We start from the raw sequence: 25477 nt of genomic DNA on the forward strand, positions 1-25477 counted from the left end.
GCGCTAGCAAAGTACAAGTTTTTCTTCTGACTGTACCGTGAATCCGTAAAAAATGAAATGTTGATATTTTCAGCATTTTATGTTTTTTATATTGAAAAATTTGGCTGTACGTCATATAAATGACGTTATTTTTCTTCTAAGCTTTGTTATATGATAACAGAATTACTTTTAAATTGAAATTTAGTAAAACACACCGATTCGAATATATCCGAACGTCGAGCAAAAGGATTAAGATCAGTTATTTAACAAAGTTCATGAGTACTGATGATATTGATGATTTCCTGTTTCTGATAGGGTATTTCGACAGGATCAGAGCTTAGATGAATGTTTATGACTTACATTTGTAAGTAATTTCCTATCGATTTTGTCTTTGTAAACAACATACAGGGTGGGGCAAAGAGAGCGTTAAGCGTTGGTTTCTCTGTAATTGCAGCATATATTGATCGAATTGTTTTAGAAAATTGAATGAGACTAGAAATCTAATCATTCAACATGTAAAATCACTTTTATTATTTAAAATTTTTTTTTATCTGAATACGTTTTAAAGAACTGAATAATATTTTCTCGAAACACGTTTTTACTCCACGTGGTTAAAGAGTTCGACGAAATATGAAATACAGTTTAAAGATAAGTATACATTTTAAGCTATTTCAATTGTGTTCATGAATATACTTTTTATAAAGAAATAGAGAGACAGTGTGAAAAATATTCCATTAAGTATGAGGAAATAAACTTTACCATTAGTACACGTATCTAGGATATTAGGAACGAAATTGGAAAATAAATGGATTGAACGTGATGATCCTGTTTTGTGACCCTCTTGGTTACTAGATTTAATCCCGTTAGATTTTTTTATGGGGTTACAGAAAGCATAATTCTTGATTAACGTTGCTGCATCTGAGGAAGATATGAAATTAATAGAGTAAGTACATTTAATTATTAAATGTTCAAAATAATATTCGTAAAACATTTAATAATTGTTTAAAAATTCCAGGACATGTGTTTGAATATGTAATAAAATGATTGTTAATCCAGCAACCATGTATTTTCTTTTCCTTTTTTTTCACAAATTTTCAAAGTTTCTGCCGATGAAAGCACTTGCTATAATTCTTTAATTACGTAGGAAAAGAAAAAAAATGTTGTAAATAAGCGTTTTGAATTCAGCTTGATAAAATTTTGTTGAATAAAAAGAAGTTATTATTAATTACAATGTTGTATAAAAAAAATAAGGAATATATGTTGCATTATTAATATTACACAATTAATAGATATTGCACGCTCAAGATTTGGTTTCAAATTAACATGTAATTAGATTCATGAATTTAACTCGACAGATATGTATTACAGTTTAATAACCATGAACTTAAAAATCAATATTTCTCTTACTCGAGAAAGGGGTATTCGAATACGATATTTATTGCATTTAATTTATTATTTATATAATATTTTTAACAGTATAGAGAGATATGTATAATGTACAAACAATTTTCATACACTGAAACGTAATCCATAAGTAATGTAATCCACAGTAGTTCTGAATAGAAAAGAGCAAATGACAAAAGGATTGTGGCTCCTTACTACATTAACAGATAAAAGTTAGCAAGGCTACAAAACAATGTTTGTTAGATAATGTCCTTCCCAAGCAATTGCTCATCGCTGGTGTTGTAAATTTTAAACCAGGTCGAGTGTCGTTAACTGATGAAGAAATGAGAGGATGTCCCAGTAGTGCTGTTATACAAGACAACGTGGCTATTGAACCACTAGCTCAAAGAAAATCATTCACGATAAATGCTGTAATTAAGCAGGAGATTAAGTACTCGCATATTCCATTCAACTTCATCAGTTTTCGATTTTTCTCCTTTTTAGTGCACCGGGAAACCAAAAGATAGTGTTCTTATAAAGTTAAGCAATTTTCGTTTCCGGTATCATAAAAACATACACTTCATGACAATACTATAAGACACTACATAATTCCCTTAAATTATTCCTTTACATGTCTTATAGTTCTCTCGTAAGGTGTAATTCATTAATTTCAATAGAGGAAGCTCTTTTCGTTATTTCAATTGTACTATTCTCTGAATGCAGAATTACTGAAGACATTTGTTGTTGTTATTACCTTCTTTATTTGAAAGGGAAATATTTGAAAACTTGTAATCCTCTCATCATTATGTAATGATTGATAAGAGAGATAGCATTCTGCATATATTTGCATGTTTATCACTGTTGAAGAGAAACAAGCGAATGTTTTAAGATGGAAATATGTTGGAGAAGCTTTTGAAAATATATGTACAAAACAGTGTATTTATAAAGCGTATTTTAAGAAGAATACAAAGGTAAAATGAACAGTAGTTCATTTAAAATCTATTCTATTTTGCGTTACACTTATACGTAAGATACTATAGTCATTTATATATATTTTGATACAGTTTTATTAAAATAACCTTTAATGATGCATTCAACGTTACGGATACGTCATTAACATTCGTCTACAATTTTTACGATAAATATGTTTCAGTAAATAGTCATTTTTGCTTAAACGAATTTTTTTAATAATTCAGAAGATTGATTTTTCAAACATAATCTACTGATTTATGTAGTCTGGATAATCAAGGTTTTACCTTAATTCGTTGAAAATTCAGAATAAGAAATTGAATTGAGAAACGAAGTAAAAATTTCCTGTAAATTACATAAATCTGGAATTCAGGAATCGTACTGCGAAGTTTACTTTAATTTGACCTAAATTTCAAAGTTTATGAGACTTTCAGTGGAAGAGAAGCCAGTATTTCTAAAATTGTGCATCCAATTTATTAGAGTCGGTTTTCAGAATTTCAAGAGAGTGTGTATACTTGAAAAATGAATGAATTCCAGATACAATATTTAATTTGTATTTGGTCGGTAAATAACAATACCATGGAAGTTTAGTGCAACAAGTTTTCAAAGCGGTTACTATCGTTTGAAACTGTATCTGTACTGTAATCGCTTCACAAATCCTTTTATAACAGCTTGAAACATAGCCTGTAACATGCTTCAAAGTTACAGATCTACAGTAGCTGGAGGAATCCGGTTTTTTTTTTACTCAAATGTTTGTCGTATTTACTGCTTCTTATAATTGTTGCTTTAATATATCTACGAGGTAACGGGAACAATCACTTCACTTAGAAACTTGGACACTTTTTATGAATCTTGAATTATGAATTATGAATTGTGAATCTTCGTACAAAATTAAAAGAGTAAAGTATAATTTTTACTTTACTAATTTAACTTCACTAATTATAATTTTACTTTACATAAATAAAAATAATTTTTATATGTCGATCCCTCGCAAACATTATTGACAGTAAATGTTTTCTCGAAATATTTTACATGGAAGAAATGACATATTATTAAAAACGTTTAGAGCCTAATTCTCGCTATCCTATAATTCTATAATTCTAAGTTAATTCTAGAGTTAGTAGCAGAGTTAATAGTTTCCTTATCACACACTATACAGTCCTACGGAACAGGATTCACTAAGATTTTATTCGAGAAGGAAATGATATAAATACCAAGTAAAACCGTATTTGAATATAATTATATTCTGTGCTGGTACATAAATAGTTTATTGAAGACGAATTAATTTAGTTTATTTATTATTCGAAGTAATTGTATTTGTTGTTCCTCGTATGTTCTGGTATTTACCATAGCATTATTATCTTTTACACGTTATCGTACAATGCTTTTCACATCGGTTTTCACGATTAATTCCTCCTCAAATATTGAATCTAAAGCTCGTTATTCTTTAGTAAACTGATCTTCGATACACAACCAAATAATCCTTCCACGGTTGAAATCAGGGATTCAAAAGATTGTGAAAATAACTGTTTGGAACTGTTATATATCGATTCCGACTGAAACAGTTATGAAGAATCGAAATGAAGAACTAACAAATAACAGTTATAGAACCGATATCATATCGGTTCTGAAGACCCGCAACCGAAACCGATATGTTTTAGAATTGATATACCGAATAACAGTTATGACTTATTTCGATTCTTCATAACTGTTTCGAGAACCGACACCGATAACATAACTGTTTTCAGTCCCTGCTTTGCTATGAAAACTCAAACAAATCAACAAGATGCCAATATATTGGTATGTCACTTCAAAAGCCACACGGACCTGTAGAAGGTTAACCACAAACAACAACAATCTCATTAGACTAATTACTTCGCATGCATATTCACAGGAAACGATTCAAAACAATCGAAGGCAATTGAAATAACGCCGAACCCCGCGACCGGCTCCGCCGTCATTGTCTTCTGTGTCAGCGCATCCCCAGCCACTCCTGGGAGGTCCGCGCGTGCACGAACGATTGGCCGCATCGATAATCGCGATAATGTTTATCATTTCGTCGGATGGTCCGGCGGCGCTCGTCTTGTGTCGCGGGGCTCACCCTCTTGGCGTGAATTTTAAAATTAGTCTTAAGGTCAAACGTTGGTAGCTGTCGTCATCGTTGTTCCTGACCTAGACTCGCTGGGGTGTAAACTTCGGGACGCCGCGCCGCGCCGCGCCGGGCAGGGACGAGGACAAGGTGCGAATGGAAAGAAAGGAAAGGCTCGATTTACACACTCGACGTAAACTCTCTCACCTCTGTGAAGGTGTACTCGCCCGTTCGTGACGTAAGCGTCGAGCGAGCTGGGCACGCGACGCGACACTATATCAAAAGTCGATCGTCGTGATTTCGAATTTACGTCGCGGACGATCGACGCACGTTCGCTGCCCCTACACGGAATTTCTCTTCCCTTCAGCCCTCTGATAATCGTGCCTGATACGCGGTGCGCGAATGTTTGCGCGTTTCTATCAAATTTGACTGCCGCCCACACAATAAACTAATTAGCTCGGCAATGTTTAATCCAACGATGCAAACAACTTTCCACGTACTATAAGGGGCAACATTCAACGTCGTGTATTAGGCGTGGGTCACGCAATGAATCCTAGCCCCACCTCTGATTGTATAAACAACTGTTAAAATAAAATATGCCAAACAAAGAATAATAGCATAGGAAGAGTAATAAAACTGCGGATACGTAATTTCTAATAAGTCTTCAAGATTGTTCGCAACACGAAGTAAACATTTACGTTTTCACTACGATATTAAAATAAGTAATTTCATTGGCTACGTAGTTTCATGAGACCGATTGTCCATTGAAATGTAAGTATTAAGTGTCCCATGATTTATGAACACGGGTATAGTTGAGTAGTGACCCTGCTTTTGTCGAGCGAGTGCTATACTACTTACTTTCAAACTTCTAAATTGAAGACAGTTATAGAAAGTAATCATGATAATTCAAGATATAAAGGGCGACAAAACGATAGTTAAAATTCTTCCTGATATAACAGATACATTGGTAAGATTCTTAACATTATATAGGTTAGTGGAACGCGTCAATTTGACGGATATTACGTCGATTTCGATTGATGCAATTTTTTAAATCTAAATGAACGAACACCAATTTTTCGCGGAACAATAGGGTAAACTGTATACAAATGTCCGTAAACCTAGTGTTAATAGACTTGTGGTACATGAAACGTCGATATTAGTTGTTGAAACCGAAATTGAGAATGATTAGCTGATTGACCGATTTTATTCAATGAGGCACTATGTTCTAGAAATTTCTTTTGCAAAGTTTGGCACAAATTCTATTATCTGCATTAGTGTTTCAATTTAACGCTTTCACTCTCTTGGGCGGGATATCTCGAAAGCTGATTTTTTTGCATTCAATTCTACACACGAAACATTTCGCGACTTCTTTTCCATTGGTCAAATGGTTTTGCAAGGTACGAATTATTTCGAATTAATATTTATTTAATATTAAACTGATATAATTCGTTAACTTGACGGGCACTAATTTCTATAAACATTATTTGGTAAAGGTTTACGTTAACTTTGATTCATGCAATTATAGGAATACGTATTTTCATCATTCCTTTTTGAAACTTTACGTTCCAAGATTTACACGACTAAACCCTTATTGTTCTAGAAATAACATAATGCACTAAATAACTTTAAGTAACTTTGTTTATTTTTATATTATGCATTATTAGATATTTGTATCTTGTGAACTACCATATTCTCGTGTTTATTTGTGAAAAATGTGATAACATTATAGTTAGAAAACAAAAACTGTTTATACGAATTGTCTGGCTTATTTACTAACGTTCAGTCAACGATTCGCTGAAACAGGAAAAATATCAAAGATATTATGAATAAAATTAAATTTACATTAGTAATAAACAATATGTTAATCATTATTTGGTAACCTTATTAGTGGTTTGGTTACTATATAAAAAATGTGTTAAAATGGAGGAAAAATATTGATTATAAAGCTTTTGTTATTAGATAATATTACTATATTGTGTACTATATTAGTTTTATTTACTACATTATGTGTTATATTATTATTATTATTATTATTTACTATTATAATTATGTATTACGATTTATCTAATTATTTCTACACTTTCTAATTATTCAAGTACAATGAAAAAATGGTTGATAATGGAGTAGTTTTTATTGCGTCATATAATGCAAACGAGTTACAGACGATACGTATAAAAATCAGTGACAGATTCAGTAACAGCGGGAAAAATATTGTCTCATGAGCCATCTGGTAACGAGTGCTGCAGTTATAAGAATAACCTTGCAGGATGTTGGAAGTTCGTAGATACCTATAATTCACACTTACGTTGAATTTCTGAAATTTCTATGCGAAAACATACCTTTAATAACTTTTTATCTAAAGCTATACGCGTGAATGCACATTTGTTTATATATTAACATTTTACGAAAGTAAGACGCAGAAGACAAATGAGAATATTTAACATTAATCGGTAGTTTTTAGACTTCTATACTCACTGGTTAAGTTCACGTCCATACTTAACCCTTTCGCCCCTGAATATGTATTTTGCAAACTACACAATGCCATTAGAATAACTGACGAATTAACTAATCACTAATCAACCAAAACACACGTATTGACAGCTGATTAGCACCTAAGCTGTCAACGATAAGCACCGATCACCGTGTGGTACAATGTTCCTTTATTTTTAAGGCATTGCCTAGCTTTCCGGTAATCTGAAATGTCCGTGATACCTATGTGTACTATTCAGGACGAAAGGTTTAAAGGTTAACTGGTTAATATTCAAGTCACAGAAATTATTTGTAAGATAAACAAAAGTATAAAAAGAAGAAAATACATATCTTTCTTTTAATAGTGTCAGTTGCAACGACCATTTGCGCCATGACATTTTCGAAATCGATAAAGTGGAGATTGTGTTACACTATGTGCTGTAGCGAGTGATATTTTGCCAGACTCAGCAATAACACACTCCTTCGTTTTCGCCATTAGCTGATAAACGCGAACTAACCGAATAACACGGATAAATGTTTAGCGTAGACAAAATGTCTACATCGAAACATCGGTTGCATAGTTCTTTGCTGTGTATTCGCATCTCGCATCGCTGTCGAACACAGTCGTTATTGCTACGCTGTTATTGGTAAACAAAGTTAATTCATTTTGCTTTATAGATAATATTATTAATGTAAATCGAATCGATAATATCGGCTGACCCATTTCGCGCAGAAAAATCAATTTGGTAAAACAGTGACGTTGAAATTAATTAAAACGTATATTTGAATTCGTTTGACTTGGCGTTGATACGATCAATTCAGTATCTGTTGTTACCTACATGGTTTGGTAGTTTAATAAATTAATAAAATACTCGTATATTTGGATAACGAATTTATACCAATTTCTTCTCGTTCTGTATACTGCTGAGGTAAAATATAGTAATAGTAATAATAACTTATTCGATATTAATATTTTGTTACACGACAGAAGTGACTGACAGAAATGTTGTGAAAATATTGGAGATGTATCAGCAACATAGATTATTATATAAATATTGATATGAAAATGATTGTTTTTTACGTTGGCTATTTTACTATTATTAATTGGAATCTAAATCTAAATATAAGGTTGAGAAATTTAAACCGAAAAGATAAAATTAATTGTTCACGATAGAATCTTTTAAAATTAAAAACAAAATTTCCACGTTTATTTAATAGTTCTGATAGTTAAAAAATCATTTAATATAAAATAAAATAATTAACGAATTCATTTATGAGTTGTGCATGTGTTTGGGATATCCGTTTGGTAATTATTTTGTTGAACACATGGTGTAAGGTATGTATATACCTATGGAGATACGTTACGCGTTACGAACAGTAACACGTTTCAGTTGTCTCGCAAAGGCTAGCACATTTCGATATACTACGAAAAGAAGCACGCTTCGATGTTTCTATCGAGAACAAGCATGTTTCGAATATACATACCACGAAAACAAGCACGGTTTACATTTCAGCACGAACGGTAGTCCATTTTAAAAGCTGTTGCGAACAGTGATACGTTTCAATTAAAGTTAAATATGATTTAAATGAAGAATATGCCATCAAAATTGTTTCTCATTGAAGAAGGAAGATTTATCAGCAATAACATGTAAAAGACTCATACCAAAAAAACACATACAATTCCATAATGATATTATTACTTAAACAATTCATTCATATTTGTGTTCAATTAATTTCTTTTGTTTTACTCGGGCGTTAAAGACGTTTGTGTAAGTAATAAAATTGTTTATCCCTTTATTTTATCAATAGAATATCAGACAATCCGTATCAAATGTGATACTTATCGCGATTAAAGGTAATTTTAAAAATTTGTTTGAATCTGAGTTTCGGAAGGTTTAAAGTTAAATAAATAGTATACCGAAGTCCCACCAAATCACTTCTTTTATTATATTTTATGAATCCGTAGACAGTACACATTATCATCCATAAATATTTGACCATTTTCATTCTACCGGAAATATGAAAATTATATTTGAAGTAAAACTTTCCTTGCTTTCAACTTAAAATACTATAAGTGAAATAAATAATGTAAATTGAATGAAAACTGGTTCGGTGAATCGATACCCAAAATTAAAGACACAGTTGTAAACTTGTCGAGAAAAGATTTCTAGGACAAAGTTCTAAGAGAAATATCAAAAGTTGTTAGATTATTTCGTTTTATTTCGATATCCTTGATTTACTTTTATTGTCAAGATTCTTAACATGTAGTGCAACCCAATAATTGCATATGTCAACGTATAACTAATGGCCATTGTACCTAAAAAATATCTACATTCCAATGTTTTAATACAATAACGCCTTTCGATCCGGTTTCGTCGAGTGGTTAACCGTCTATGAATGGCAGTGTATTTTAAAACCGGTAGTCTATTTATGAGGACGTTTTACTCCTGTAGCGAGAGTTGCCGAAATCGTATCTCTTAAGGATTTTCAAGTTTTCAAGGCTTTTTGGTAGCATTCCATCTAATGGTAAAATATGTAAAATCACGAGGGCTCATTCTACATTCACAATTTTATGTAATTCCCTTCTGCAATTGCTTATCTATTTCGTATATCTCCTTTCCCTTATATTCTAAGATTGCACTTACTTTTAATTGTACTTATATAATCTCTACGTGACATTAAAAACATCTCTACGCACATGACAAAATTCAATGGACATAAAGCAGATTGACATGAACTATATTTAATAGTATTATTATTTATTAAATCAGTAATCGATAATTGTTATATGTATCACACTTACCATGGTTCTTTAAGTGCTTTAATTATTTATCGAACGCTTTACTATTTTTCTAATTATTACTCTTTAATAGTTCAGTTCTTTAGATGTAATACCTGCAGGAGAACTAAGAATAATAAACACAAAAGCAACATGTGTAGAATAATAATAAATACTAAGATTCAAATCTGTAGCCGTTGAATATTTAAATCCTGTGTAAATATTTCGTACTCTTAAAAATTGTTGTTTCCTTTAATTCTGTTATTTTTCAAATTATGATACACTCTATACACAATTTATTTATAAATCTTCGTACGGAGATATTTCATAAGAAAAAATGTACATTCGCGAATATGTACGCCGCATTCTATATAATAGGTCCATAAACATTCCCTCCCACTAGTCACACTACTCAGGCCACTCAACGTAATTACAAGGAACGGTCAACACGTTTTTGCAATTGTTACATGCTGGCACGCTTCTGTTTTGTTCTTCATCGTTCATTCATTGCTAATCCCCTCCCTCGCAGAATTAAATCACAGTGTAACGACAATTATAAATACAGAGGACTCGTAAAAGGAAGATTAAAAGGAAGACGTATTGTTCTTTAAAGTAACGTAAAAGACCGATAGTGTCGAAGGGTTTTTATATTTTTTTTTGTTAGTGCAGTGTTAGTGTGTTAACTTCAGTTTCAACAGTTTCCCTAATAATTTCAGTTTCCGAAACTTCGTTGGCTTAGATTTCAAAGTGGCGGCTTGTTAACTTTCCGTCAAACGTGATATAAGTTTATGTTGCTATTCTTGAGTACAATACGCAGTATCCACCGTGATGCCGAGCCAATCTACAGTAGAACTTCGATTAACAGGCCTAATTGGAAGGCAGACGGGCCGGATAAATTGAGATCCAGCGGATAATTGAGCCTTGAGAAGAAATGATCAAAAGCGTATTCGAAAAGTAAAAGCGGGATCTCTATTGTAACAGAAAACGCATTTCTCTTTATGGTACAATGTATAAGCAAACAGTAACGGGTGAAAGTTTTTATACATATATTCATAAACCGCTAGTGTCGATTTACGTTGAAAATATGTACTTATGGTTTGCCCGTGGAAATAAGTAACTTGTGCCATTAAGAGAATTTCTTAATGAATAAAGAAGTCAATATATATATATAATATATAATATTATTTAATTCGGATTATTTAACTGATTATAATAAAATAAGAGTGTTAATTGGATTAAATGTTGATTTATCGGTATTACAAATATAGTATAAGAATAATTTTATTCATTGATAAATACATACGGGTACATAAATTATATTCAATCATTTTATTTTTATTATTATTACTAAGTTGGTAGTAGCTTTTTTATCAATACATTTATTAATGTAAATATCAAAAATTAACTTTATCTTTTTTCTTATTTTCATTATCACTTAATAGGTACTAGTAATCTAAATTTAATGACATTAATAGCTAACAACTGATATGTAAAGGTGATCATTCTAATTAAAATTTCGAGAATGGAAGCTGTGATATTGTTCTTAACAATTTTTACACATGAAAAATCTGATTGTAATAACAAGTGATCCGCTCAATATAAACGTTGATTATACACTCGGAACGAGTTATATTCTACTAATTGCTTATTAACGGTTCTCTCGTTCGAAAAGTTCGGCCGTTGCGCGCGCGTTCGTTGAAACACTAGTCCTACGTCGACGAGTATCGTACGGCCGCGATGCGATTTTCTTAGGAATTACGATAATTGGCGATATGGAAGTATCACGGAACAGTCTGATCGCTGTTTCGTGGACTGGTTCGTACACGGCAGTTAAGACTCGCGTGCTCGTAAGCTACACGAAACAAGTTTACGAGACGGGACGATAATACGGTTATCGCAACCGCTGTGTGCCTGACCTACGCTCGAAAATAATGCGATCTTCTCAAGGCAGCCTCAAACTTGCTGCAATCGGACTAGAGAACTTTAGGGTAGCATCGGGGAAAGCTCGTACGTGCTCGTAGCAATAAAATCCACCTTCGATACAAAAGTTTTAATGTCGTTCGAATAGCGAGCAGTTTCCAGGAAAGAATCGTGTATGCGCCCGAGTTCGGAACAGCTTCGAAAGAGCTTGTTGAAAGCAAATGTTTCAGTATGTTAAAGGTGATCTATGTCGTTAATATGAAATTGATGTTAAATGTGACGGAAATACGTATGTAGGTGTATAATGTGTGACAGTAGTGTATAAACAGGAAGTATTTTAGGAGTTCTGCATATTTGAACAGTAAAAACGGTTTTTTTAAACATGACATTGTTTTTAGTTTGATTTTCTTTTACTAGAAGGAACTGTAGTTGTTGGCGAAACAAATATTTTATAATGCGACAGTTTCGTTAGGATTAGAGTTTTTCAATTAGGAATTAAATAACTTAGGAAGTAAATCTTTTAGACAGCAAATATAAAAACATTATTTCCGATATTATTGTTCTCGGTTTATGAATGATTTTACTATTATATAGGCACCGAAAAGTGCATAATTTTTTTTAACGATTATCTTATAAAATTTAGGTACTAGGCCAATATTTGAATGAATATGAGAATATATTGTAAAATACACTGATATAATTTTTTAGGTATAGTTCGCCAAAGAAGTACTTTATACTTTAAATAAACATCGAAACAATGAAGAAAATACTTTGCATCTTATATAATTTATTAAACGCCAAGTTTCAAATAAGAGAAACAGAAGTTAGTTTTACTCCACCAGTTTTAATTGCAAAAAATTCGGACACTTGTGTCACTAAATTTTCATTGCAAGAATTCTTGAAGACGAATATTTGTAAATAACACGTTTAACTTACGTACAGAAGAGAGTCAATACATCAACCAGTTATGTATATCAGTACCATAGTTGTGTTTCGTAATATGGCACGAACATGTAAGAATATTCCATTTCAGTTGTTCAGAAGTTAAGGTAACTAACTCCATTCTCAAAACTTTTGAAAATTTTAGTGTTTATATACTTAACTGACGTTCGGCTTTTTAATTATACGTCTGACATAGCAAACTCAGGGAATTTTTGTATTGAAACTGAATATAAAGTGTATATCTGTATACGCAGAATATTGTCTTTCATTTTATTTCGTCAATTACCTTTTATAATATCACGCGTTCTTATATAGTAATTAATTTTTTTTTATTTTTCACCGAACTTTTATCAATTTTTAAATTGTAGGTAAGGATTTGCACGAGTATTTAAGGGATAATAGAATTTAATATTCATTTTAAAAATATTCCAATAACTGAGAAATAGCTTCCACATTAATCACGTTCGTTCGTCCTCTCCGCTGAAAATTTCCTCGTGCGGGCTATAATTTTCTGGAAAATGATTTATCGTTTTATCAGGTACATACATATAACCGGTATTCTTTAATAGCTGTGCAGAAACTGAATTCATGGAACAGAAATATATTTGCAGAATCAAAGGACATTAATTGTTATTTAATCTATTTCTGTTGAAGCAATGGAGAATCTAATATTGCCTGATATAAAAATTCCAATTTAAAAGAATAGATAAAATAATAAAATTCGTTGAATTTATTATTAAAAATAAGAAAATCATAAACATCTACTTTAGAAACAAATTAACGATAAATTTAAAGCTGACGACATTTAAGAAAGAAAGTGAAAACTGATTAACTTAAAATTAGTAGAATACATACAATGCAAAACTATTTTCCTTCTTTGCAAAAAGATTTTTAGAAAATTTCAAGGGATTATGCTAACTATCCACAATTATAGTCACCTTCGAAAATTTGCAAAATGAATATACTGTACTACATTTTATAATTATCTATTACCATTAGAAATAGATATGACAGTTCGATAACTTCCATCTATACATTCTAAGTGTCAATTAAAATATCTAAAGTGACACATTCAATCGCAAATTGAATTTACAATGTTTGTAAATATTGATACGTGACCTCGTAAGTAAATCGACTGGCATCGAATGTATTACGTGAACGATTGACGTAGCAGTGCCACGAAAGATTACAGAACGATGTTTTCGTTTCTTTCCCTTTATTTAATTTAATTAAATGACAAATTTTAATTTAATAGAATGGTAGTTCTCGGTCGAACAAACAGCGCTGATCTCGTCATTGATATATACATAATTGAAATCGGAATGGGGCAACAAGTAATGAAAGCGGTGTGTACCACTCTCACAGACTTTGTCTGGGAAACGTTCATGCACGGTTGACAACAGGGGACGAGGAGAAAAGAGGACAAGCGTTCGCGAAAAACTTTATTTTAGTTTCCAGGATGACGAGAAATCGAGGTGGGACTTAACGATTCCGCGGCTGGTTGAAGAAACAGAAATGAAACTTTATTTTATCACGCTGAAGGTACATGTTCCTCGCGAGTTGAGTACCGTCGTTCAGAATTCTACGAAATTCTTAACAATTTGAACTTTTGGATAGAATAAATTTTTGAGCTATGGAAACGAACCTTTTCCCATTGAACACTGTTCAATTCTCAGGAACTGAGAATGATTCATCGAGTACTTTGCATTGGAAAATATTTCAGGCGGCTTGACAGTGTTCAAACGTGCAACGCTCGTGGATGATCAACTGTTCTTCGATTCGAAAATCATCACCCGAAGCTTAGATGTACGATTCAATCAATCTTCAGCCTCTCCGTGTTCTGGTTATCCAATATCCGAAACTCCAGACTAATATATCCGTTATATGCCGCTAAAGTATTCAACTGGAAATTTCGAGAGAAGACATATCACTCTCCCCCTCTACCAGCCCAACATTGTTTAGCGAAAACATCCCAGCCGTTGCTTGAGATATGGCAATGGCAGACGCCTGATCGCTGTTGACCCCTACGGCGTTCGCTCTCCTGCTCTCACGCGTTTCGGAACAAGCGTACTAACCCTATGGCTCCGGGAACCCTACAGTCCGATACACACTATCCGCCATTCCTCGATTCACTCTCGGTTTGATCAAATATTCTTTAGTTCTTTGCAATGCTCGTGTTCACGCTGTTCGATTTCGGTGTCCGATCTCGCTGTATCTTCGTTCATCAAAAACAGACGACGAAAAAGGAATTTTGAGCGAAGCATAAGTGGGCTGATAGTGTATATCGGGATTAACATGCTAACTCTATCTTGAGTGGCAATTAGAATATCGTTAGGCATCTGTCCCCGGCGAACGCGGACGTCAGCGTTTCGAACTATCGTGTGTAGCGTAATACACATCCCCACACTTGGATGTAATATCCTCGGGCCCGACAAATCCCTATAACTCTACGAAATCCTATAACTCAAGGGTATTTTTACCTGTTTGTATTGAACACTACATAGAACTGCTAATATACACAGGTTTCGGATAGCTTCTTCAGTAGAAATAGTGGGGCAACGCTGTTTCCGAGTTACTAGCGCGAGGGGAGTAAGTCAGTGCAGGTCTCACGTTACCAAGCCGATCTGAGGTTTAAAAGTGAAGAAGGGCAACAGGACTCTTCCAGTTACGACGCTCGGGCCTCGGCGAGCGCTAGTTCCGTTTCGAATCGAAGCTTAATTATTTCTGGAGAGAGCGGATTTTTTTGCGTCTCAGAAAATCCAACCTTACAGCGTGAGGTTAACGATGAAACGTTTTCCACAAATTTCGGTGAATATTCATAGCTAGACAGTTGAAATATGTAAACGTTTGAACTTCGATTCGTCGGAACAAATTGGAGTTCTCAGTTATTCGCATGACACTTCGTGTAATTCAATCACTCGAAGCAAACAGTAAATTGTTTCAATTGAAATGGGAAACTAAAACTTTTACGGTGATGCAATGAAGTCTCTTTCGTTTGGATTAATAGAAAGATATCGATTGGTCAAATAAAAGAATATGTTGCTTGAAAAATTACTTATTCAATTACGGTTTCCTATCGAGTATAAATGTAAATATATTGTTGCATATATTGTTTAACAAGATTTTTCATCTCACAATGCAATTTCTTATAGAAGTGTATAGTTGCAGTTGCAAAGTGCAATTACATTTCAATGCTTTAAACGATTTAAATACATTTAATCTACTCTTTTATTTTAGTTTGCAATTACTATACGTTAAATAGTGTTTCATTATATTTCAGGGGAAAGCTTTGTAACTTTAATTTTTTGAAAGCCATTTTTCAAAGTAAGCGTTCGAAGTATTAAGCTATATGATTTGAAGTGTAAGTCACTCTGTTTTACATAGAAATTAAAAAATACTTACTAAATGCACTGATTTCTTTACAATAAAAGATAAACTAAATTATCTTCGAAACTTCGCAAAAATATTCACATACATTTGTTTCATTTAGATACGAAACTACTTTGCTGCTTCTTTCTCCGATATTCCTAAATATAGATACTTATATTTATTATACAATAAATGACACTATCAATTATAAGATAAATACTTTCTATTCTATTCTAACCATAAATTTTCAATACACCGTGGACAATCAGTTCACCGATGCCACTATAAACAAGAATGTGCCTCAAATATCGATCTGTCCGAATATTAACGCGAGTGAATATATTTCAGGACAAACGATCTTCGCGTTCTAAATATTGGAGCATTCGATAGAATCTGGACACTGGATCGTTCGAGGTTATTCGTGTTTTAATCCTGTTCGAATACTTGGACAACCCAGTTAGAATGGAACGCTTGTCCCTCGTAACCTCCATTAAATCTTTCGTCTGTGCGGCCACAGTTTATCATCCGCGGAAAGTTGCGAGCGTCCAGTTCGAAAGCGGCTCCGGCCAAATAGCAAAAATCGGGTCAGTCTCTTATTGGATCTATGAAACGTACCTCGACTATAAAATAAATGAGCGTTGTGCGTGTGTACTCGAATTCCATCTTAATCGACGACTCAGTCGTCACGTAGGCAAATATGTTCTCGATTAAGGTCGAAATGACGAAACTCAATCCGGACAACACGATGGAAGAGCCATTTAACGACGTTAAACATCAATTTTCGTTAAAGTATATGTCACACGGTATAGAAAACAATGTTGCGTCGTCTTCCGAATTTTTAATCAATTTACAGCTTTACACAAGTATTTTAGGACTTTTTTAATAATTGCATGTTTTTCATTACATTTGAAGCGGTATAACTTTTAATCGTCATTAATGTATTTAAAGTTATATTTTAAACGATATATTTAATTATAAGAAATTGTTATGTTCAAGTTCAATTATCCAGTATTTTAACAACGAAGATTTAGTGTTTTGCTTAAATCGAGACATCTGTAAAACCATGATATTTGTACCTATCTGAATAGCTGTCCTTTCGTGTCCTTGGAAACTGATAAAAAGTGATTTTTTTATTTCTGATTTCATTCATTTTACTTATCTCGGTGTTTAGTGTCAAACTTTTTTCTAAATGTTGAGAATCTCTGTTCTACGAGGTAAGTAACTGCTATCCTAATTAATTGAGCTTCAAACCTTCGAACTATTTATTATTTAATAATAAAGCTCATTAAATTTATATCTTTTTTCCAGTAAGTGCATGTTTCAAGACATTTGATTTCGAAACAAAAAATCAAGTTACAACTTTAAACGTTCTTCGTAAAAATGTTTCTACGCTTTCGGAAATACAATACTACACTACCGCTAATGGATAACTGCAATGAAGACAAAGTAGGAAACCTTATCGATGTTCTAAGGGGAGCATACCTAATTAAGAAAATATTAGGTACCGGAAGAAATTTTACCGGAAAAAGAATTAAGGTCCGATTTCAATCAGTATTAAACTATATAGCATAGTGAATGAAATTAGTATTAGAAGCAAGTTACATTTATAAAGTAAAATTAAATTATCCTACAAAAACGTTCTCTGTGTTTAAATTTCGAGTTAAGAACCTGCGCGAACTTTTTCCAGTACCTGTTAGTACAACAGAAGCAATGCTCGTTAATAACCACAGCAGTTGATGCAGTCTTAAACATGATTTAAAAGAAAAAACGATACACACTTTTATGATATTATAAGAGTTTAAACATGTCTGAACAATTTTCAAAGCATGCGAAATATCTATCCCGTAACAATTTCTGCGAATATTCTTCATCTCATCTCGAAAAATAAGGGTCTGAGAGGAAATATAACTACACTGTGCTGTGGGGCATTTCTTTCTTATACGAAAGCCATTAGAAGAAGGGTACAACACAGATTTTGTTTTCGACTGAGAAAATCAAATATCGCCACAGGGCATAAGGAGTACTGTCAGCGGTTCTCAACATCACCGATTGCTTGACGTTCCCTTCGGCGCAATATTGCTTTCTTGAAGAGAACATCAAATACTCGTTGGCATTGATGGCTGTTATCTACACTTGTTCCAAAATTATTTTACCTTCTCAGTCGAGTAGAAAATCTGTTTGTACCTATTTTTGATAGCACAATTAAAATCAAATAAATAAAAATAAACAAATAAATAAATAAACAAATGAACAAATGAACACAATGAACACAATGAACACAATGAACACAATGAACAAATGAACAAATGAACAAATGAACAAATGAACAAATAAACTGATCAATACCTGCAGAGTTGAGGTGTAATGATTGTCTTACTGGTTTTAAAAATTGTTACAACGTGTTTAAATGTACAATGTATTTCGAAAATGTATGTCACGACCACCACAGTGTGATTCTGTATGTTTTATTCGATGGAAAAGAATGTAAAAAACTGCTCGCAAAATTCACCCTGGCTTTGAAGGACGGGTTAAAATTTTGGTACTTACACTCCGCGACTAAAAAGATAGCACTGCGTATAATTTTGTTAATTTCTGCAAATATAATTGAATAGTAAAAGTTCTTGTACCATGTATCGCGTTTCAGTCAGCAATACATTGCAGGTGTTCAGGGTAAACGCCTCTGTTGTGCCTGTAGGCTTACAGGCGAGCTGAAAGCGTAAACATTGGTACTGACCGCTGCGTCAAAATGATAGCACATTTTCCTATTTCAGTTGGTACAGAGTCGTAAAACTGTTTACACCAGCAACTATATATTACTGTGCGTACTTCAACAGTGATATCTTGTAAAACATCTTATTAAATTTATACAAAATGTACATATTATACGGATTACCTTTGTTTTCAAGAAATGAAATATTGATAATAATAGCAATAACAATGATAATAATAATACTAATAAAATATTAATAATGTGTTGTAATATTGAATAAATATTGGCTCAGACCTAATCCAAATGATCGGCTAGCACGACCTTCAGTTAAGAAACAGAGGTGATCCGTATGATACGTAAATAGGAAAATTTTGTATTGCTGCATTGTATTTTACTCACTATGGAGGTAAATAGCCTGAAAGGACCGATGATCGGAAATGAATAGTTGAATACAGTCCGCCTATCGCGAGTTGGCCACGAAATGGAAGTATAGAGAATTTAATTTCTAAAGCTTTAGATTCAGCTATATTTGAATTTTCGCAACCAATTTTCGTCTATCTTAGTTTCGATATTGTTAAAAAAATTGTACTATATTTATACGTAATAGATCTCGTTAATTCGCTTTGTTATTGTCTGATTGACATCAAGCAATTCTCCTTCATTACATCTAGCTTAGCCCGAACATACGCCACTGCTAATCAAGATTTGCTGATTGCAAAATTACATCGTACAGATTCCTTCTCTTTATCTCTTAAGTAGATACGCTTATTTATTCATTTATATTGAATGAATAGTGCCTAATCGTTGTGCACCATGATTTGTCAATAAGAGATGCAAATGAATACTTAAATTTTTATACGTTACCTTGAACATATACGATTGAATAGAACATGTTGAAGCAATAATTTCAAAATTCTTCTGCCTGTATATTCGGATTGCCACATGTGATCGTATACTTTTCGACCGTTCTGTATATTGATATGCACATAGAGTAGTTTATTCCGGAAACGTGTGATGATATATTGAATAATGAATACGTGAGAGTATAATGATTCGATGGAGCAGTATATTAATATAGTGTGTAATGTAAAATTTATAATACAAATTATTTCATATACTATGTAGTATACTATATAGTTAAGATAAAATAACATTTTAAATAGGAAATGAAATGTTAGCAAAAAAATTTCCATTTTCAAAATTCATTACACCGAACAAGAAAATTGATTTTCAAAGGTACACGCATGTTTTGAAATTTAACAGCTTATTTTCGATGCAGGGGATAGAATATAAACAAAACTTCTCCAACAAAAATTAACTTGTTTGAAAAAACTAGTACAAGTATAATGCTCAGTAACAAGTTGTTGAAATAATTACAACGCAAAAAATTAACAAGAAAGTAGAAATAAGTATTACTAAGACATAATCGGTAGTTGTACAATTAATAAGGTACTTACTTCTTTCTATCAGACAACATACTTAAGGTATAAGTGAAATACAAATATTGATACACATATGTTATTGTTGATCGACACGTCTATCAATAAATAAGGTGTACTGGGTGTATATTATCTTGGATTGCAAGCAATTATAATTTGGGAACAGCGAGCAATTAGAGGCGACGTCCATAGTTCGTTACGATGAATGATTTTGCATGTAACAGGAGCAAGGATAAACTGATATCGCGAGTCCAGGAAACTTATCGTTAGTAGTAAATTTATCATTGTAATAATGATCAGCTGTATCTAATAATTAATGTTTTTCGTTGTTATTCCAATGGTACAATTTCACCTGTATATTGTCTACGTGCCGTATCGATAATTAATAGCTCCGATTAACTGCGTTAATTAATTAAACTGTCGGTACTGGTCAAGTGATTGATGAACGTGAAAGCTTTCAGCGCAGCAGGCGAAGTCGATTTATTTGGAGATTTGATATTATATCGAAATGGTAACGTTTCCGAGAATTTATCTTAGAATTGGGCTTCGTTCAAATTTGTCTGAATAAATATTTATATAAGATACCGAATAAAATGAAAATTAGAGCTAGTGAAATTCATCAATTGGACAATTCTCTATTTACTTTTTACTTAATTTTCTGTTTATTTATTCGAATAATAATACTATAACTAATATACTGTTATAATACAATACACTCTTACCGTTTTTTCTACCTACAGGAAATTTAATTTCGTATTAGTTATTAATTTGTGTGCTGAGAGAAATCAATGTTGTAAATAAAAAATTGTCCGAAATAAGATGACGATTTTTTTCTCTCTAAAGTTGATGATGTTTGTTGTCTTTAAATTCAATTTCATTCAGTGATTGAATTAAACTGTAAATATCATATGTTTAGCAAAGAGAACACTTTATGTTTTTTCAATAATTAAGAGAAAATTGAATTTTTTGAGATATATGCGTCACGTAACTTACACCATTATGATTCTCAGCACTCCAATTTACTCAAGGATAATAAACTTTCAGGCACAATATTTGAAAAATGACATAATGCCAATTTATTAAAGAATTGCGTAATAATCCATAAGAAAATAATAATATTGACGCAACGTTCATTTGCAATATCGACGAAACATACACCTAACAGTTAATGCAAATACTTTGAGCAACGATTAACTCCCCGCTCTATTTCCAACTCAATTCGACAAACACCGCTGTCATTTACTGCAGACGAATTAAAACGAAAAGCCACTTTGTCATTATCAATATTCAAGCCTTCGACGTAGTGCAATCTTCGAATGAACACAAATTTCCTAAACCTTTTCGCAGTTAATGAAAAATGATGTAATTACATTACGTTGTCATTGTTGGAATAAATTTTCATTCATTCAACTGCGATTTATGAATTCGTTAGGGCTGAATACAATTTTCTTCGTCGTTCTTATCTTTTATCTGTTATCCGAATAAAATTTTCCCCGGTACTGATTTATCTCGAGCACCGTGACACGCTTGTCAATACAGTGGAAACCACCTTGGTTAAATTCACAGTACGGCCGAGCGGGAACGTCGGGCATGTATTAATCGCGTGTCCACTTTCGAAATGTCCGAGAAACTCGAACGTGCCACCACGGAATTTCAATCGTCCCACGATTCTTCGTATTCAAAGCGTGCGCGCGATTGATAACCAAAACCGCTTACCGATTTTCATCCGCGACGGGTCCTCCCCGTGAAAGGGTACATTCGAATACGCGCGACCAAATCCCTCTGCCACCGTTCGGACCGGTCACGGTATTCAGTGGCAAAAATAGCTGGGTACGGAACATTTCGATTCAAATTGTAAATTTTATTTATTCGCTCGTTATTGGACAATGGAGAATTGCGAGCGTTTACGGAAAATACTAAATTATATAAATTTATAATTAAATTTATATTTCATATTAACGCTAACTAATATTTTTTATCGATACCGAAACATTCAACATTTATTTACGAAATGAAAGCAAAAAAGTATTAAAAAGGAAGTTGTAAAAATTAGAACAAAAACAAACTTGCTACTTGTAATTGTTCGTAACCAGTACAGTTGGACAAAAGTTCGAATAATTGCGGACAAGTTATTTTTTTGGTCCTTTACAGAAAATGCAGGCAAAACCTGTCAAGAAACTATCTCTGTTGGATTTTTTGTGCGCCTATTTTTGATATACACAGAATAGAAAATTATTCTGCTTCATTACAGTGAACATCTGATAATTGTAACATCAATTATCATTCCCACCGCATCTTTCTTTTCATATAAGTAAATATGATCGTAATTCTATCGCATTTGGTGTCATTTTAATCGGAAAAACATAATAAAGATGACGGTGAAAGCTTCATTCATCAAAAGTTAAAAGTAGAAAGGTTTCTTTTTCGAGTTAAAGGTCCCAAGCTCAATGTTGCCGAACGCTTCAACTTTCACTTTTTCTTGGGCCTTTGCTCGCGTTGTCCTTTTCTACCTCCGCCATGCTAAAATCTTCATTTCTTGGGGTTGAATCGATCGCGTACCCGTCCCGACGAGTGCTGCAATTATCCTTGTTCACAGTATTGTGAAAATAAATGTGTATTTCCTGGAAGTTTGTCTTTGAGACCTAAAGGGTTCAGCTATTTCGAGTTTGTCGCGCAGCCGAAGATGACACAGTTCCAGTAATTCGATCCGTTGATATTTTTGCTGCGGGCGCAATAAAGTGGCTGAATTTATTCTAACGAGCGGCGCTTCGTTGCGCCTCTAAACATGCGGGGACGGATACGGAGCATACAAAGCCCGCGTAAAAGTCGAAGAATTTATATAGCGCGCGAGTAGTCGCAAACTTCTGGAAACCGGGGAATAACTGCGAGACTCGGCTCGATGCGCCGTTCCACTTATTCTTTAAATAGTGCGAGTCAACAATTCTCGGACCCATAAACTTTGGAATTTGTCGCCCGGCACCCTCTCCTCGGAACTTCCTTCGTTTTAACACGTTCACGCCGCGGCGCTGTAACTCACGTTCTTCCCCATCTGGCGGCGAAATCCTTAAAATTGTGGGAGATATTCAAATTACCACTTATCAAATTAATTTTCAACTATACGACAATTTTGTCTGTTTACCAAACCAGTTTAACGAATTACATGTTTGATGCTGCGCGACGTCTGATGTGCCATCAAAATATAAGCCACCGGTACCTCGCGCCGGCGTGAACGTGTTAACCGAGGATTCAACACTTTATCTACCGCTCACGATCAAGGCAACCATTTACTACCTACCGATACAATTTTCGTCATCGCGTAGGAGTGTACGTATTCACTTGCAAAGCTTTGTAACCTTAAGCCTTTGCACTCGAAGTTTTTTCTCACTGATATTACCAGCAACTCGAAACGTACTTTACTGTTTTTTATCGATTATAGATATAAATGTTATAATATGTTTAATGACAGATTGTACAGTTTGTAACGATAAATTTGACATGGCTTTGCTCCGGAGGCCTCGAGTTCAAGGGGTTAAGATTAAAGTATAAGGGAATCTCGTAATGTCGTTCTGATTTCTTTTGTTTTAAATTAACGTAATTTTAATATGATTACTGATTGTTAAGCAATCAAAATCGAAAAGCTGGTTCATAGGCTTGTGGTAGATAAAGTGTTAAGGAATCCCGTAGTTTTATTATTATTCTTATTATTATTACTACTACTACTATTATTATCGTTATCACGATTATTTACATTACTATCACTTTCGTTAATTTTATCTTCAACGTTTCCATCATGACATCATACCATGTCTATGTCCATCTAAGAAGGTTTTCATTATCAGCCCTATCTAAAAACAACATTATGCATACCGAAATGCTCCGTTAGCATTATGACTGCGTCTAGTTGTGAACCTAAACACTCTGTGAACATATTGTACATCTGACGAAGTGTAAACATAGACGGCAGTCCGACGTCCAGATTTTTAGTCGTTCCAACCCCCAACGTGAATTATTAAGGCCCAAATGTTTCCCCCTCTCTACTAGCAAATTCTCTCTTTGTCGAGTTTACCTAAATCCAATCAACGGAGAAGAAATGCAGAATTATCCTAACCACGCAATCGTCAACATCAAATTAAAACCTCTAGCACGTTTTTCCAACTCGGACTCGCCTACGTTTGACTTAATAAAACAGAACCTATACAACTTTGGTTTTCCTCTGGATTCGGGAAAGAAAACGTGAGTTTCTTATTATCTACTTCAGATAATATTGTTTAAACAATTAATACAAAAATTATTTAAAGAACATAAAATATATTGCAATGATTATCATTACAAAATAATAATTGTTTCATGAATTTCAATGAAAATTTCACCTCGATACCTTCTGGGGTTGAAAAGTTATAACAAAATGTCGCTTATTTTTCCGATCCTGGCCTAGACAGGCTTGGCCCACACAAACGATGTGTATTTACTTTTCAGAAATGAAGACATGAGTTTTATCCGTCTAATTTCCCTCTAGTCGCGACACTGTGCGTTGACGAAAATATTCGTGTCCGCCGATGTTGCAACGGTTGACGCGTGCTGGTCACCGCGAATTTTTGATTTATCGCATAAAAGTTACACGAGCGGCGAGATTCCCTGCCAAACAGCGTTCACTCTCGCAGGTGAATGGAATCGTAATTACATCGACAAGACTCGTGTCGCGTATGTTAACGGTAACGCGCAACACAGGTTCCGTAACGTTTACGAGTACATTGTAAGTGGCATATTAACGTCGGATGTTTCATAATGTTTATTACAAATTCGTATAGAAGCATTGCAGTCGTAGCGAGGCATTGTCTAACTGTCATACAAGTTGTATTTTAGTTATTACTTACAATGTTAGTCATTTCACAACTGCGATCGATAGACTTCCTTGTTTACAATTCGGTAGAAAAAAGAAGAAATTCAAACTCGTATGCAGTAACTCGTGGTAATTAATTAATTACTCTAAGGCGCTATAAATTGATAATAGAAAAATAATATTTAATCTTTCGCACTCGAAAGTTTTTCACTAGAAATATTCAATATTTTTCTACGAGTTGTAGACGACATCGTTTGAAACTAACCAACGAGAAAGCGTACGTAAATTAGAAAACAAAACTATTTTATTTCTATATTATATAAATTGATGCATTGTACAAAGCTTAAGGTTATATATAAGACTTTATAATTTTAGACTAAGAGTCGTCTCTCGATTTAAAAATATAATAAAAGATTTATTTGAATTTGAAAGAATTAAATGAGACCCTTATTTGTTACATTCTATTTGAAATCTTTGTGATGAGTCTGACACGATATTCTCGGACTCGTCACGAAGATTTGAATAATAGAAAACAAACGAGAAAAATACATGATAGGTATATTTTGAACGCACTCATATATCTCATAAA

At 33.3% G+C, this 25477-nt stretch overlaps 1 protein-coding gene across 21 annotated transcripts in view; it reads left to right on the forward strand.

Moving 5' to 3' along the window:
- LOC116428110 (uncharacterized) overlaps window positions 1-25477 on the forward strand; it is a 134480-nt gene that overhangs the window by 37177 nt on the left and 71826 nt on the right. The window lies entirely within an intron of this gene.

The sequence above is a fragment of the Nomia melanderi genome, chromosome 3, assembly GCF_051020985.1.
Source record: "Nomia melanderi isolate GNS246 chromosome 3, iyNomMela1, whole genome shotgun sequence".
NCBI classification, from domain to species: domain Eukaryota; kingdom Metazoa; phylum Arthropoda; class Insecta; order Hymenoptera; family Halictidae; genus Nomia; species Nomia melanderi.